The sequence below is a fragment of the Phyllobates terribilis genome, unplaced genomic scaffold (genome assembly GCF_046119375.1).
Source record: "Phyllobates terribilis strain yellow unplaced genomic scaffold, ASM4611937v1 Scaffold_2__4_contigs__length_985480577, whole genome shotgun sequence".
Lineage (NCBI taxonomy): Eukaryota > Metazoa > Chordata > Amphibia > Anura > Dendrobatidae > Phyllobates > Phyllobates terribilis.
Genome location: NW_027362762.1, coordinates 446,549,372 through 446,564,662, shown reverse-complemented (window position 1 = coordinate 446,564,662; position 15,291 = coordinate 446,549,372). Strand labels below are relative to the sequence as shown.

General features: G+C 38.4%; 1 protein-coding gene and 1 long non-coding RNA gene across 8 annotated transcripts in view; one reads left to right on the top strand and one right to left on the bottom strand.

Moving 5' to 3' along the window:
• Positions 1 to 7,191, top strand: part of LOC141215021 (uncharacterized) — a 50,533-nt gene extending 43,342 nt beyond the window's left edge. Inside the window, exons 2-3 of the long non-coding RNA XR_012284175.1 lie at positions 5,571 to 5,635; positions 7,028 to 7,191. This is a non-coding gene — a long non-coding RNA (uncharacterized lncRNA). The remainder of the gene's footprint in view (positions 1 to 5,570; positions 5,636 to 7,027) is intronic.
• BCAS3 (BCAS3 microtubule associated cell migration factor) overlaps positions 1 to 15,291 on the bottom strand; it is a 1,370,469-nt gene that overhangs the window by 235,417 nt on the left and 1,119,761 nt on the right. The gene's annotated exons all lie outside the window — the stretch shown is intronic.

Genomic DNA, 15,291 nt, shown 5'->3' with positions numbered 1-15,291 from the left:
CTATCACTGTGCGTCACTTGTGTTGTGTTGAATTACAATTTGGAATTAATTACGGTAGTCTCAGCTTTTCAACAAAATGACACATATGCCAAACAATTCTGCAGAAAATGGAGACAACTTAATCACATAGGGATAAGGAGTTAAAGGGGTTGTCTGATGTTCATTAATGGTTAAAATTACAAAGTGGTAGTTACAACACCAATTATTAGAATCCCTTTCTTTTCTCAAAACCGGAGGGATTTTTAATCTTGTAGTGTACTGCTCGCTGCTGAGGTTATCGGCCAATGTAGATTGGCTGGTTTCTAGGCAAAGAGCATGCGCTTACAAGCTCTTTGGTATGCAGCTTGCAAGATGTGAGGTTTTGATCACTTGTTACAGCATTTTTTGTCAAATTGCAGCGACCAAATAAAAGTAATTTTGGCATTTTTGATTTGACTTTTCTAAACGTGGCGATACCACATGTATTTTTTTTTTTTTTTCATACTCTTTAAAACTTTTTTTTTTTTTCACTTTTCTTGTGAGTCCCCTTAGAGGACTTGAAGCTGTGATCGCTTGATTGCTTGTGCTATACATAGCGATGCTGCAGCAATGCTATACATAGCAAAAACCACGGTCTCCTTTGAAGCACAGCCACAGGCAGGGTTTCAAAGGAGCTTTGTAATCACAAGCATGGGAGTCTTCAGCAGACCCCTGGTTGTCATAGCAACCCATCGGCAACCCACGATCATGTCAAGGCACACCAATGGTTGCATGGAATGAAGTGCCCCCATGTTGGCGGGTGTTAAATGTCGCTGTTAAGAGTTTGACAGCGGCATTTAACAGCTTAACAATCGCTCCACCCACGCTTGTTAGAGGCAGGTCCTGACGGTAATACACAGCCATGATCTGCCGGGTATGGGGCGAGCTCACACCGCCATGAGTCCGCTCCATACACCCTATTCCAACTTGCGACGTAGATATAAAGCAGATGTTATGAAAGGGTTAAAAAGAATTTAGCAATTTTTTTTCCTTCATATAACTATGGCTATTAAAAAAAAAAAACTAAATTAGCAATCTTACCATTTCCACACTGGCCACTGGGGCGGATTTAGACTCATGCTTCCTTTCCACCAAAAGCCTCATTTAAAGGGGATATCCGGGACTTTAAAAAAAAATGTACCTAAGCACTAACAGGCCAGTAGTTGTCACCTACATGCCTGTTGTGCCAGCGCCATTCTCCGCCGGCACAAGCGGTCACAGACATACGCTGACGTCACGTCAACGGAGCGGCAGTTTCTTTTCCTGTTGACACAGCGGGACTACTGGTGTCATACTGCTTGCCAGCTGGCTCCCCGCTGCATAATTGGAGAAGCTGGCTGTCAATCAGCAGGACACCAGTAGTCCCGCTGTGTCAACAGGAAAAGAAACTGCTGCTCCATTGACAGGGAGCCAATGAGTCTCCAGCAGGAGCGGTCAATGACCGGCGCCGGGTACAACAGACAGGTAGTTACCAGGGCGGCACAGTGGCGCAATGGTTAGCACTGCAGCCTTTCAGCGCTGGGGTCCTGGGTTCAAATCCCACCAAGGACAACATCTGCAAGGAGTTTGTATGTTCTCCCCGTGTTTGCGTGGGTTTCCTCCGGGTTCTCCGGTTTCTTCCCACACTTGAAAGACATACTGATAAGGAATCTAGATTGTGAGCCCCGATGGGGACGGTGACGATAATGTATGTAAAACGCTGTGGAATATGTTAGCGCTATATAAAAATAAAGATTATTATTATTATTATTACCTCTGTTAGCAGCTACCTGCCTGTTAATGTTTAGGCACTTTTTTTTTTCTTAAAGTCCCGGATATCCCCATTTTCTGATGATAGCTTCCTTTAAGGTGGCACCGGAGCCTATACCTCTGTGAATACATACATATCTGTATATGGTTACAAACATATTGATACTATGAGTATTTTTACAAGCTGCATTACACAAAGGAGACCATACACATTAGATACAATTGGAATGAAATGTCTGACTTTAGGCACAACAAATGATGGTTGGATGGTTTCGCTGCTTAAATGGCCAAAAAGTCCAATATTGCCAAATGTATTCTGTGATGTGTTTGTGGTTGGGTCGTTGACCCATATTCTTCTAATGCATACTGGGACCTTAATTCTATGTATGCAGTGTATCCATGAATGACTCTAGGCATTATAAGACAGTACCTAACATTTCCTATGCAAAAGTAAATTAAAAGGGCTGCCCAATTAAAAAAATATATATCATTAACTGCTTTCATAATATAAATACAGCTTACTAATATATTTTTATTACCAAAAGTGCCCCAATCTCCAGATATTAGTGCTAGAATCAACAGTTCCATTTCTGGGTTGTGCTCGGCATAGATCAGCATTTACGGTGTCGATATATCATCAATGCTCTGTGTGAATATTTAATTCTCTAAGCCAGTACCCTACTCTGTCACGACTGATGCATGGACAAAGAAGGGGACTGACAACTTTTGAAATGAGACAGGACAGCACCAGTCCCGACAAAGAAATCTCCCGTATCAAGCACAAGCTGAAAGCTCCCAGGACCCGGGACTGCAGATGAATATTGAGGAACCATTTGGAATACAAATATATGAATAATTTGTATGTCTTTATATCAGGAATACAGCTAAAATGTAGACAAACCCTTAAAGCCTATGTTTAATTCCTAAACAGAGATGGGCAGATCGATTTGCACGATTCCAAACTCGGTCAGGTCAGTAGTCTCTGGCCACTGGACTAGAGGAGGCTAAAGAATCTCTTACCTTCTGAGATCCACGACTCAGCTTTTAATTAGCCAGGCTGGCATGACGTCATCATGAACTGGGAATTCCAGAAGGTAAGAGATTCAAGAGCCTCCAGTTCAGTGGCCACAGACTACTGACCTGGCCGATGAACCAGTGTCCCACTAATCAAGATCCACTGATCTCTAGCCCTAGACAACCCAATAATACTGAAAATAATAAAAGCCACAATTATCACCTTTTAAAATACCCATCATGCCAGTGCATTTGGTCCCCTGCTGGCTGTTATGATGACATCCCATTGCCACTACAGCCAATCACTGGCCACGTTGCTACTTTAAGCTTTAGGAAACCTCCAGCCCTGTTGTGTAATTATGGAAGCTGCCTTGGATTAGCGGAACTAGAGTAGTAACATTACTACGCCCTGTAGGGAAACTCATAAGCAGTTTACGCTCCTGATTCCAAAGGTAATTTTTCTGCTACATGTACTATTTTATAAAAGGTTGAACAATCCCATCACAACCATAAAAAGTAACTTCTGCACATTATATTAAACATGACTGTGGGTAAAATTACAGTTGTGCCCTTTCATTGTAATTTGTTCATTGTTGATTTGCTTCTGCTAAAAAAGCAGACTTGCCTGAAAGTAACTCGATTTTAAGTATGTGAAACATTTTCCAGGGCTACTTGTCACAACGCTCAGGATTTTACCAGTCGTGCTTCAAACAAATGTTTCTTTAGCAAAGCAAACTGATCAGCTCAACAATTTAAGCTGCACTGAGAGCGGCTAAATGACCCACAACTCTAAATGTAGGTTTTTTGTTAATTGACATATGAGTAATGAAGGATTCTTCAGAAAAATAAAATTAGCTACTGGCAAAATTATAAGCCAAGAAAAAAAAGTATTATATTAAAAGAATTAAAAAATAATTTATTTCGTGAAGATGAGAAAACACAGGCAGTGCAAGATGTTCCACTTTGAACTTGAAATAAATTTGCCACCAGGATAATGCTGCCTCATCTGAGAAAAGCATAAATTAATGGCAGAGACCCTAATTCCAGCACTGTGTCACTTACTGGGCTTCTTGCTGAACTTCTGATGAAACTCTTTTATCTGCTGCAGCTCTGCTAGTGCTCTCAGTGATGAGCTCCTACGGTCCTTAATAATTAGGAACTCTAGTCATCCCCAGTTCCCCACTATTGACTGTGAAGGCAGAAAGCTATTGATACAAGGTGTGTATAGACAGAGCTCAATATTGAGAATCCTAGCAGATAAGAAAAAAGTGATATCAAAACTACAGCAAAGAGCGCAGAAAGTGACACATCTCTGGAGTTTCTGTCCTTATTTTTTGCTGCCCTGAAGTGTAGAAGTATAAATTTGGAGATAAATTCCCCCTTAAAGGGGTTTTCCCACAAACAAAAGTTCATTTTAATCAGAAGATCTTGGAATAATAATAACTTCTACAATTTAATGTATTTAAATAAAATGTTCCTGAGCTGAGATAATCTTATAAATGTGCCCCTGCTGTATACTGTGTAATGGTTGTGTCTGACCATGCAGGAACATGGTCTGATCATACCACATCTCCTGGGCAGGGGAGGAAGCAAAAGAGAGTATACAGACATTACAGCAGGGGGTCACAGCTGATCCTTTCTTTGAAGTAAAACATTGTTTAAAAACAGGCAGGGAAATATTATACCTCACATAAAGAATCAGCTGTGATTCCGTACTGTAATGTATTTTGCTTCCTCCCCTGCCCAGGAGCTGTGGCATGATCAGACTGTCTTCCGTACATGGTCAGACACAACCATTACACAGTACACAGCAGGGGCACATTTATAAGATCATCTCAGCACAGGAACATTTTATTTAAATCCATCCAATTATGGAAGTTATTATTATTCCAACACCTCTTGATTAAAATGAACTTTCGTTCATGGGAAAACCCCTATAATGGCCTAAGTACGAAACGTCCTACTTCAAAATGTAGATGCAAAGGTGACAACTGTAAGAAATTCTTTGTAACAAGGCCAAACAAAGCGGGCATGTTGGCCTTTTCTCTAATGAGCAACACTTTGTTTAAAATTAGAGATGAGCAAACTCAAACTTTAAAGTTTGGAGTTGGTATCGGACACTTAGTGTCCAGTGCTGAACTCCGAACACGGACTTCTCCCAGAAGTCTGTTTTAGTGTTGAGAGTTCCGGGTGGAGAGGGAGGGAGAACGAGAGAGATCGAGAGAACGAGAAAGATTTCCAGGTCCAAAGTTGGGAACACCACTATTTCAATGGGGTTCAAGTTCAGGTTCAAGTTGTTAACAGTTTGGACTAAAGTTCGGTTGGGTACAAGAACCCAAACTTCCATGGGTCCGCTCATCCCTATTTAAGATCAGTGATGGGTTTCTGTACTAAATCCACTCAATGGCTTGAAAGTAAAGCACCACTCCAGCATTTTGCTTTTTTTCACTGCTGAAATGGTGATTTAAATGTAGTCCCCTGCCCCCGGTCATATACTCACCCTCCAGCGTCTTCACCGTTTTTCGGCACCGCTCTGTTCCGGCGGCGTCATCTTGTTATAGATATATGTTGACTCCTAATAATTATCCAGACTTTATGATACTCCGAATTCAGAATTGAAGCTATAGATGACATGCCAATGATAGCATAGAATTTATGAATGTACACAGAGCCAAATTATGTTTGTTTTTTGTTGTTTCTAAGGGGAGCTCTGCTTTGGAGGCACTTTTAAAATAATATGATGGGATTAAATAACTAGAAACTTCCAATGTACCCTTTTTTTTTTTTAGAAATCCAACAGTGATGCACTCACAACAAATAAGAATTGTATTCTGTTGATGTGTACAGATAAACGGTAAGGTATGCTTTTTTGGTTTTGGACTAAGTTTAAATAAATGTAAAATAGAAATCCCACTTCTGCTGTGACATATACATTTGTACTTCTATGGCTGATCTGTATCCATGAAGCCTGTATGGAAGCGCATGAACCTGTATAACACATTAGTACAGAGCCATACAATCTCCATTGGGTGCTGTATGTATTGAGCTATTCCCTTCTAAATCAATGCTTCTTGGGGACAATTCATGGGTGCCTGCTGCCCATTGGGTGCCAGTATGTATTGAGCTATTCCCTTCTAAATCAATGCTTCATGGGGACAATTCATGGGTGCGTTCTGCCCATTGGGTGCCCGTATGTATTGAGCTATTCCCTTCTAAATCAATGCTTCTTGGGGACAATTCATGGGTGCGTGCTGTCCATTAGGTGCCGTATGTATTGAGCTATTCCCTTCTAAATCAATGCTTCTTGGGGACAATTCATGGGTGCGTGCTGTCCATTAGGTGCCGTATGTATTGAGCTATTCCCTTCTAAATCAATGCTTCTTGGGGACAATTCATGGGTGCGTGCTGTCCATTGGGTGCCATATGTACTGAGCTATTCCCTTCTAAATCAATGCTATTTAAGGACAATTCATGGGTTTGGGCTGTAACACATCAATTGGAAAATGCCACGATTTTCTTTCCATTTCATATGAATAAGATAAGTCATTTTCCAGTAAAAGAAATCTGATTAAAAACCTGTTTAAAAATATGCAAAAATTGGTCAAAATTACTGTGCAATATAATGATCCTAGTCTTGCTTTATTATTTGCTTTCCCAAGAGAAAATATTCTGCCAGGAATAAATATAAAAAATAAGCAAAATTGTTCCATAGCTCTGTATATTGCTCAATATTTTAACTGAAAGAGCAGATAATTACAATACAAAGGTAATTAACCAGTTGAGGTACAGATGTAAGCAGATAGCACTAGCGCACGCACCAATTTTAGTGAAAAGACTCCTGAAGTCTTCCTCCTAAATGCTATAGGAAACTTGTGTAATAGTGCACATCCGTTGGAAGATATATTACGCAGATAATTCAAACACATTAGCAGTTATCTCCGAGATACATTACATTGTCTTCTACATCTATTAAGGCCACGTGTGCAAATAGCCAGTGTCACCGCTATATAAATACAGACCTGCAAATCATACATTATAAATGCCACCACATATTTATTTATGTCTACGGATCAGTGAAAAGCCTTTTTTCTCCCTTCTCTTTGGGTCTGGGGGGAATTGTGGGTCGAGCCATATTGTTTTGATTGTATATGACAATGTTATTATACGTTATTTGAACTAGTTACCGAAATAATAAGAAAAAAGAAACCAGAAGGAACTAAAGTCAACAATTTGTATTAATATTTAGTGCCAGAGACCGTTTTATCCTCGCCCGTAACATCAAGCAGCAGGAAGGCTCCATAATTTGACAGAGATAAAATTGTTTAAACATGAATGGAATCGAAAGAGAGATAAATCCACAACAAAAGTTTAGGCCAAAAGTCTCCAGCTTAGCAGGAAACAGATGCCCCAAGATGCAGGTAGATGTAATGCATTACTTGTTATAAAGATACCACAGATCTTGTTGTTTGACAGAATTGTTACAAAACACACTACATGAAATTGTCGACAATGGAATATAACATATTGATTGTTTTATGTATTTATTGTGCGCCAGTCGGCTCCTGGGTGGCATGACTTGAAATGCTACTAGGTCTTATACCCTCCTAAATATACCGTAATACAAGCACGATGTAATACTATGGACACAAAGAGCATGTTGTGAAATAGAAATTCTTGTTTAGGAATCACTTATCGATGTGTATACATAAAAGCCATGAAACCATACTTTACATGCTCATATTTTAGCGCTTAACCTGGCAGCGATTTTGTTTATTTTTTAAAACATGGCGTCTACAGATCCAACAGTCTATCACTTTTCACTATACTACAAGACGCAGGTACAGAGGTTATTATTGCCATTAAGGCTAGGTCAGGTTACTTGAGAGAGTGGACAAGACATCATAAAACAAAGCCCAAGCTCCTCGTGCAGTAAGGCATTACACCAGGTTTAACCCCTCTACAACGCGGACAATCTTGACCTAAAGCATCAGAGGAACATTTTCTTTTCATCTCGCTCCTTTACGGCAGCCATAACTTTTTTATTTCTTCATTTCACAATGTTTTATCTTTTTTTGTAGATATTAATTTGGGATATAGAAAAATTAGGGCTTAATTCATATAGATTCAGAATGCATAAAAATGCAATTTTGACACAGCTTTTTTATTTTATGGCATGAAAAAATAACACATTAGCTTTATTGTGCAAATCGTGTTTGCAAGGATATTAAATATGCATACATTTTATTTTTTATACTCTTTTGCTAGAAATTATTAAGATTAATGTTTTACTTATATAATTCAAATGAACATATTTTTGGTCCTAATAGTGAGCTTTGACTTTTTTGTTAGCTCATTTTATTGTAGGATTCTCACAAACTACACAAAAATTAACAAGAAAGAAGGGCTAATGAATACATCTAACAACACCATTGTTACGGCCAAATAAAGTATAATTACATTGCTTTACATTGATGTATATTAGCACACAGGAACTACATAATCATCCCTGTAGATCCATTAGGGCAGGATTCTCTCCCCCTCTGTACAAGTCGGTCACTGTTCCTTCATTGAAATTTACATATATATATATATATATATATATATATGTAAAAACTCTTCACATGTACAGCACCATAGAATTAATGGTGCTTTAAAAATCAATAATAATAATTTACATTGTAAAATTACAACAAATTAAAATTAAGTATACTCATACTATTTTACAGGAAAACATGTTGACATGCATATAATGCAGGCTTTGGCTTTTTATGAATTAATTTGAATTGCTTTTGCAATGTATTGACACATCTGTATATAATATATTACCACATGTGAATGTACAATTAACAGGCACCTAGCAGTCACTAGTTTAAAACTGCCCTGAAGAAAGTCTCCCCTTGTTTATACTCCTTAGACGCCACAATCTGTATTGGTCATTGCATCTAAAGCGTTAGGCAGTTTCGGGGATCCTCTAAGCTGCATAGCTGGAGTCCAACAGTCAATCACAGAAGACCACAATTAGGATGTAATGGAATGTCCATTTGCATGAAGGGGTTAAGCCAGCTGGTGAAAGTTATATCCTAATTGCAACTCCTGAAATGAATCAGATTTTCAGTCTTTTCCAATTTCCAAAACATACAAAGTGAAATTCCCTCTATATGTTATCCAAAAATGTAATCTATTCTTCACTTTCTATAACAAGGAAACCTGCCCATAAGAACTTTTTTCATCAGTGTGATGGTCTGTTTTTCATCCACAATGATCCAAGTGTCAGTTTTTAACCGTCCGATTGTAATCCATTTTTTCTCATATGCAAATAGAATGGATGGCGGCTTCCCAAGCTTCTCTTCGTAATTGGTTAGTGAAAAATGCCATCCGTGTGCTGTCTGATTTTTTTACTGACACAGTTACCTAAATGGACTAATTCTATCTTGAAAACGGACCAGAATACGACATGACGGACCACTGTTCGTAAAAAAAAAGACTATGAAAAAAATACATAAAATTTACTGGGAGATAATTATCATCATTTGCACCCAAAATTTTAAGCAACTTCCTTATTATAAATCCATTTGCAATTTGTGTCATTTTCTATTCATATGTGGGTCAATGTGTCCATGTGCAGGCAATGGGGGAAAGTCATGGACGTCAATTACTAATTTGTGAAAAAAGACTTTGCAGTAGCTTGGTGGCTTAGTAGCATTGTTGTCTTGCAGAACTAAGTTTTTGGGTTTGAATCTGACCATGAGCATCATCTAGTGTTCTAGGACCTCTTTGTGTTTTTGTGGGTTTCTTCCTGGTACTCTTGGTGCCTCCCACACATCAATAAACATACTGATATGGTAATTGACGTCTCTGAAAATGTCCCTATGTGTGAGAGATAGGGAAATAAGATTGTAAGCCCTATTGGGGGCAGGATATTTGTGAAGTAGAACAATTTCTGTACCGCACTGTGGAATAGGTTGGCGCAACAGAAATAAAAAAATTGTCTTTTCAGAGAGGAAGAGAACCAGAAGTCTAGCGCCACCTATAAGAAGTAGCAATCCTACAAGTCAATATCGACCCATTAACGAACCTTGTCAGGTGACTTAGGATAATAGCCAAAACCAAAATCTCAGAAATAAAGAAATGGACTATAAGGTCTCAGACTTTTCACAAGCAAAATAGCTTCTGTGTAACACACCTGATGTGTTTAGTGTAGACGCGGACATGAGATGTGTTCTCAAATATAATTTATCCTGACTGTACGGTGTATCCACCCTGAACACTGATAGTGTACGTCATCTCCTAAAAAACCAGATCCACGATTGGGGAAACCTTTTACACATCCTGCCTGCTTGTTTACTGAGTGATACAAAAATTTCAGCCGGCTCCCTCGCCAGTTATTAGTCTCCGTAATGTAACATAACAGATAGTTTGCAAATCCTTTTAGGCATTCTCCCCCTTACTGGAAAGATCATCATTTTTTATTTCAAAGTGGATTTAATAAAGAAAAGGAGAGCTGCTAAAGTAATACGTGAGGCTTTGACATTAAGCAGTGCAACCCTGCAGAGTCGGCAAGAACAGGGTCTCTAATCTCCAGTGATTTATAGTGGGCTCTTCCTTCATCTCTGCACTTGGGGAGGGCTAAAAAGTTTGGAGACAGGCTGGCGTCCCCCTTGCTATACTCCGCCAACTCCTGCTGGCCAGTCTGCACGCTAAAACCTTTAACCAGTTTGCTGCTGAATGGGGCTTCAAACTTCTTGTCTTGTTTGCTACTTTTCGGAATGAAAGCAAAAAACTAACACAAAACATGACTTCACTTTCATGTTGGATGAGATGATGTCATTAATAGAAGACAGTACATTCTAGATGCAGAGCACATAATTTACTGGGGGAAATATCATGTACTACACATCCTCAAGAGAGAAAAGTATGTGCGGCTTTCCAAAGAATAAAAGAAATATATGATGTGAGTGATGACAATCTGTGTACAGTGCTGCTATCTATGTTGGTGATATATAAGCAACAGAAAATAGAGATATATTGAAGAATATAACTGGCATAGGCAAGGTTAAAATACTGACTAAGAGACTTCATCCTGCCCCTGATGGCAAGTGATCAAGCTCTAACTCAAAGTAAATCAAAAACTGTTTAATCATGAAGTAATGAACCATCTATGATATACAGCCAATCATGGTGTCTATGTCATTCTAGATTTAAGGCAAGTTTTCAAAGTTTTTTACAACATAGAAATTCCATACAACATTTAAAATATTCATCATGGTTAACAGTGAACTTCCAACTTCAGGACCAAACACTGACAAGTCTAGCTGACCTTCTGCACCTGGGGACGCTTCTAACATACAAACTGAAGAAAGGAAAAGGCTACATTCCCACGGTGAGCATTAAATGTTGTAGATTTTCTGCAGTATTTATGCTCCTATTACAGGTTACTTGCATTTTTTAAATTAAGTTTTTGAGTTTTTTCCCTGTTTTTTTATTGCGTTTTTGACTCGCTTTTTTTTTTCTATTTTGGTATGCCATGATTTAAATAAAGCTGATACTTCCTGGTATTTGGCAACAAAATTTCATTGATACAGTCATGTGTGGATTACATAATAATAATAATAATAATAATAATGTGTTTCTAGTGCATTTCCGCAGTAGAACCACAATAAAAACAAAAAAAAATTTTACTTGCAGCTTTTCCGCATCTTAACCAATTCTATGGCAAAAATCTGTACATAACAATCAGCGTACCCGCAAGAGAAATTGACATGTTTTCAAAAACACACCGCAGGAGATTTCTATAAATTCCATCCACTTTGCTGGAACTGTAAGATGCTACATTTTTTCCATAACAAAAATAAACAGCATAAAAAAGTCACCAAAAATTCATCGCGGGAACTCAACCTAGCACTACTTTCTTTTATTTATGCCAATGGTTAGCTGATTTTATACCATTATTTGATATTAAAAACTGGCATAAACCACTAATAAATATGGCGCATTTAAAGAGTAACTAAACTCATGACAAGGGCCGTAATGATCGCGGTCTCAGAAGTGGCGACAGGGCTTGTGTGGGTGAGGGGCCCGCCGACGCCAGCGCAAACTTCAACTGGATATGTGTCCTCGGACGCACAATCAGCTGAAGTGTATTGCACCGCAGAGACCAGTCGGGATAAGGGACATATATACCAGGATGGGGATATATATACCAGGATTTGGCCAGGAAAGGGAACATATATAGCAGGATGGAGGACATTTATATATATATATACCAGGATGGGACCAGAATGAGGGACATATATACCAGGATGAAGGGACATATATACTAGGATGGAGTCCAAGATGGGGGACACTACTACATAATGGGGGAGAAGGCGCAACTTGTATGTCCTTACAGGATTTAGAACCCAACAAGGACCCATATATCTGACCAACATGCGGGGGTGTGTGTGGGGGGGGGGCTGGTACAAATCTTGCACAGGGGCCCATCGGACTTTAGTTATGCCACTGCTCATGACCCCTGTTCTATACACTTTTGAAAAGTGCCTAGTGAGGGGGGCTAATTTAATCTTTTTGGTGCACATTAATAATACTTTGGCCTGAATTGTTTTGCTCCAAAAATGAAGGAGCAAACTGGCACACCACCAAAAGTAAATATGGGTCCTTAAAAATATTCCAACATTTGTATGTTTTACTTACATTTGTACCTAACAAATTTCATATCATCACACAAAGGAGTTTTTAAATCATAACAACATATGCCTATTTTTTTCAGATGAAGGTGAGACCCAAGCACTGAATTGGATAGAAGCAAACTATACGTTTTTGTTTTATACTTTTCTTCTTTTTGGATTCATTCCTAGCAGTGGCTCAAAAAAACGACATCAAAACTGCACATCTGATTTCAGCCTAACACGCTATTTGTGGATGTCAGACCAAATGGATTTAAAGACTACTGAGTTCCAAACTGAATGACTGTTAATATATATATGCAAATTGCTTCTTCAGAGAGGAAGAGAACGCCAGAGGAGCACTGCATAGCCTATAAGTCTCCTTACACTGGTATGTTAGTCATGTCACTCTCCACAAAAAGAAATGTTACCCCATAGACTCCAGTCAGAGGCCTTTCCTACAGTCAAATCAGATCACATACTTTGCTCTGAGGAGGGGGCAACATCCCAAAAGGCTCATTAAAGGGTTAATATTGACTTTTAGGATTGCTACTTCCAATAGGTGACACTAGAGTTTTTCCTCTCTGAAGAGACAATTTGCAGATTTAATTTCCCAGAGGAGCATTGCATTGCCTAAAAGTCTCCTTACTCTGGCATTGTACTCTCCACAAGGAGAAACGTTACCCCTTAGATGTTAATCAGAGGAATCTCATACAGCCAAATCAAATATAAGCTCTGCACTGAGAAGGGGCAACACCCCAAAACACATATCGCCAAATTGAGATTCTGGTTTGGATTTTATCCTAAATCATGTGGCAAGGCTCCTTAAAGGCTAGATATTGACTTTTAGGATTACTACTTTCAATAGGTGGCACTAGAGTTCAAGTCTTCTTACTCTCTGAAGAGGCAATTTGCATATTTAATTTCCCCATGGAGCATTGCATGGCGTATAAGTCTCCTTACACTGGCATGTCAGGCATTTCACTCTCAACAAGGAAAAACATTACCCCTTAGGCCCCAGTCAGAGGCCTCTCATACAGTTAAATCAGATCTCATGATTTGCACTGAGGGGCAACACCCCAAAAATGTGTCTGCAAATTGAGATTCTGGTTTGGCTCCATCTAGTCCAGCAAGTGTGAGCGTGCGATACGCCAGTCTTGATGAATTGGCCCTAATATATTATTAATGGAGGTGCCCTGTTTTAGTACATATACCACTTAAGTTTATACATTTTTTTATTTGTGATAAACATACAAAAACAGTAAATCTGCTGCAGTTTTTATATTTTTACTTAAATCATTACAAATTATATTATGCATTTATATAGCTTATCACAGTTGTGAGGATACAAAAATATTTAATTCATATCTTCGGACTTAGTGCATGGGTATATATTAGGAAATACCTACTTATGTCCTAACAAAAAGGAATATGGCCTTCATAGGCCTGGGTCCTTGGATAGATCTTGAGCTGTTACAGAATACTTATTACCACAGATAAAGGGTTAAATGGCAGAGATATCCCTGATATCTGCTGCTAGACTGTCCTGAATCTGATCGCACAGGCACAATAAGCAGCCCCTTCCCAATCAGAACATTTAGTGTATGTAATAGCCAATTAACCCTAAACATATACTGTACATGATAACCCATAAATAATAAATCAATGTTTATTTTTCTAATCCTAAAAACTTAATTATACTAATAACATACTTAAAGGTGAATTTAATTAGATCAACACAGAATGAACACATATGAGGTTAATCTGGGTATTCTGGAAACCTCCCAATCCCAAACACTATTCCGGATTGATGTTACCATATATGACATGCTGTAAAATATATTGCAAAATAAAATAATAAATTTTAAAAAAACTAGTCAATTATATCAAAGATTTGCATGTGTTTGGTTTTAAGTAGAAACCCAACTTTTTCGGCTAAAGAAAGTTGTATGATTAGCAAGAAGAAAAAGAGATGTGTCCATAGGCTTCATCCTCCAAATGTGACATTTACGAGGTTCTCCAGACCTACAAAGATCCTCCCCACATTCACAGTAAGCAGGGCTTATCAAATCCAACACACTTAGTTGACAGCCTTTTGGAATGTAAATCACCCACCTTCGTACAAGTGTGATCTTAATTTGCACTTAATCAAAGTCAATTAGGTCTCCTACATTATTTACATAGCGGAACATATATCTTAATTAACCCCAATAACCAGAAATATTTTCAGTTATCTTTCCCAATCCTCTGCATATTTTCATGTCAAAATTAAAAATGAGTCCGATGGAGTCTCTGCGGAGTAGCCAGCTATCACCTATGCATCGGTTTGAGCAGAACAACTTCAGAGAGATAGTTTTACTAATTGAATTCATAATGGAAGGCAATGTGGAAAGTCTGCACTTTCAAGTAAAGACCGGAGATCTAATTATTTCAATATCATTCCATAAGTGATGTTTACATCACAGTAACAAATTAGTTTCATGGATAAAATATACAGTGTATTAGAATATTTATCAGTACACACTGACGTATGATACTAATGAGGAATACAATGTAACTCACCTTAACACAATGATGAAATGATTGTTGTATGTGGAAATATAACAATGCCATCATTTATACAGACTAGGCAGACCGTCATATGAGCTTGTTGTATATAACCTACACAGTGTGGTGCTTTACAAACTATTGTAAGTATTATAACTGCATTTCTCATAATGATCAATTGAACACTATTTGTAAATTGGATCAAGATGTGTTCACCTTTTGCGCAGATGTTAAAACCACCCATGATGAGTGAGCCCCCTTACTGTGCACTAATTTATTTTAATGTAACAGATTTTACCCT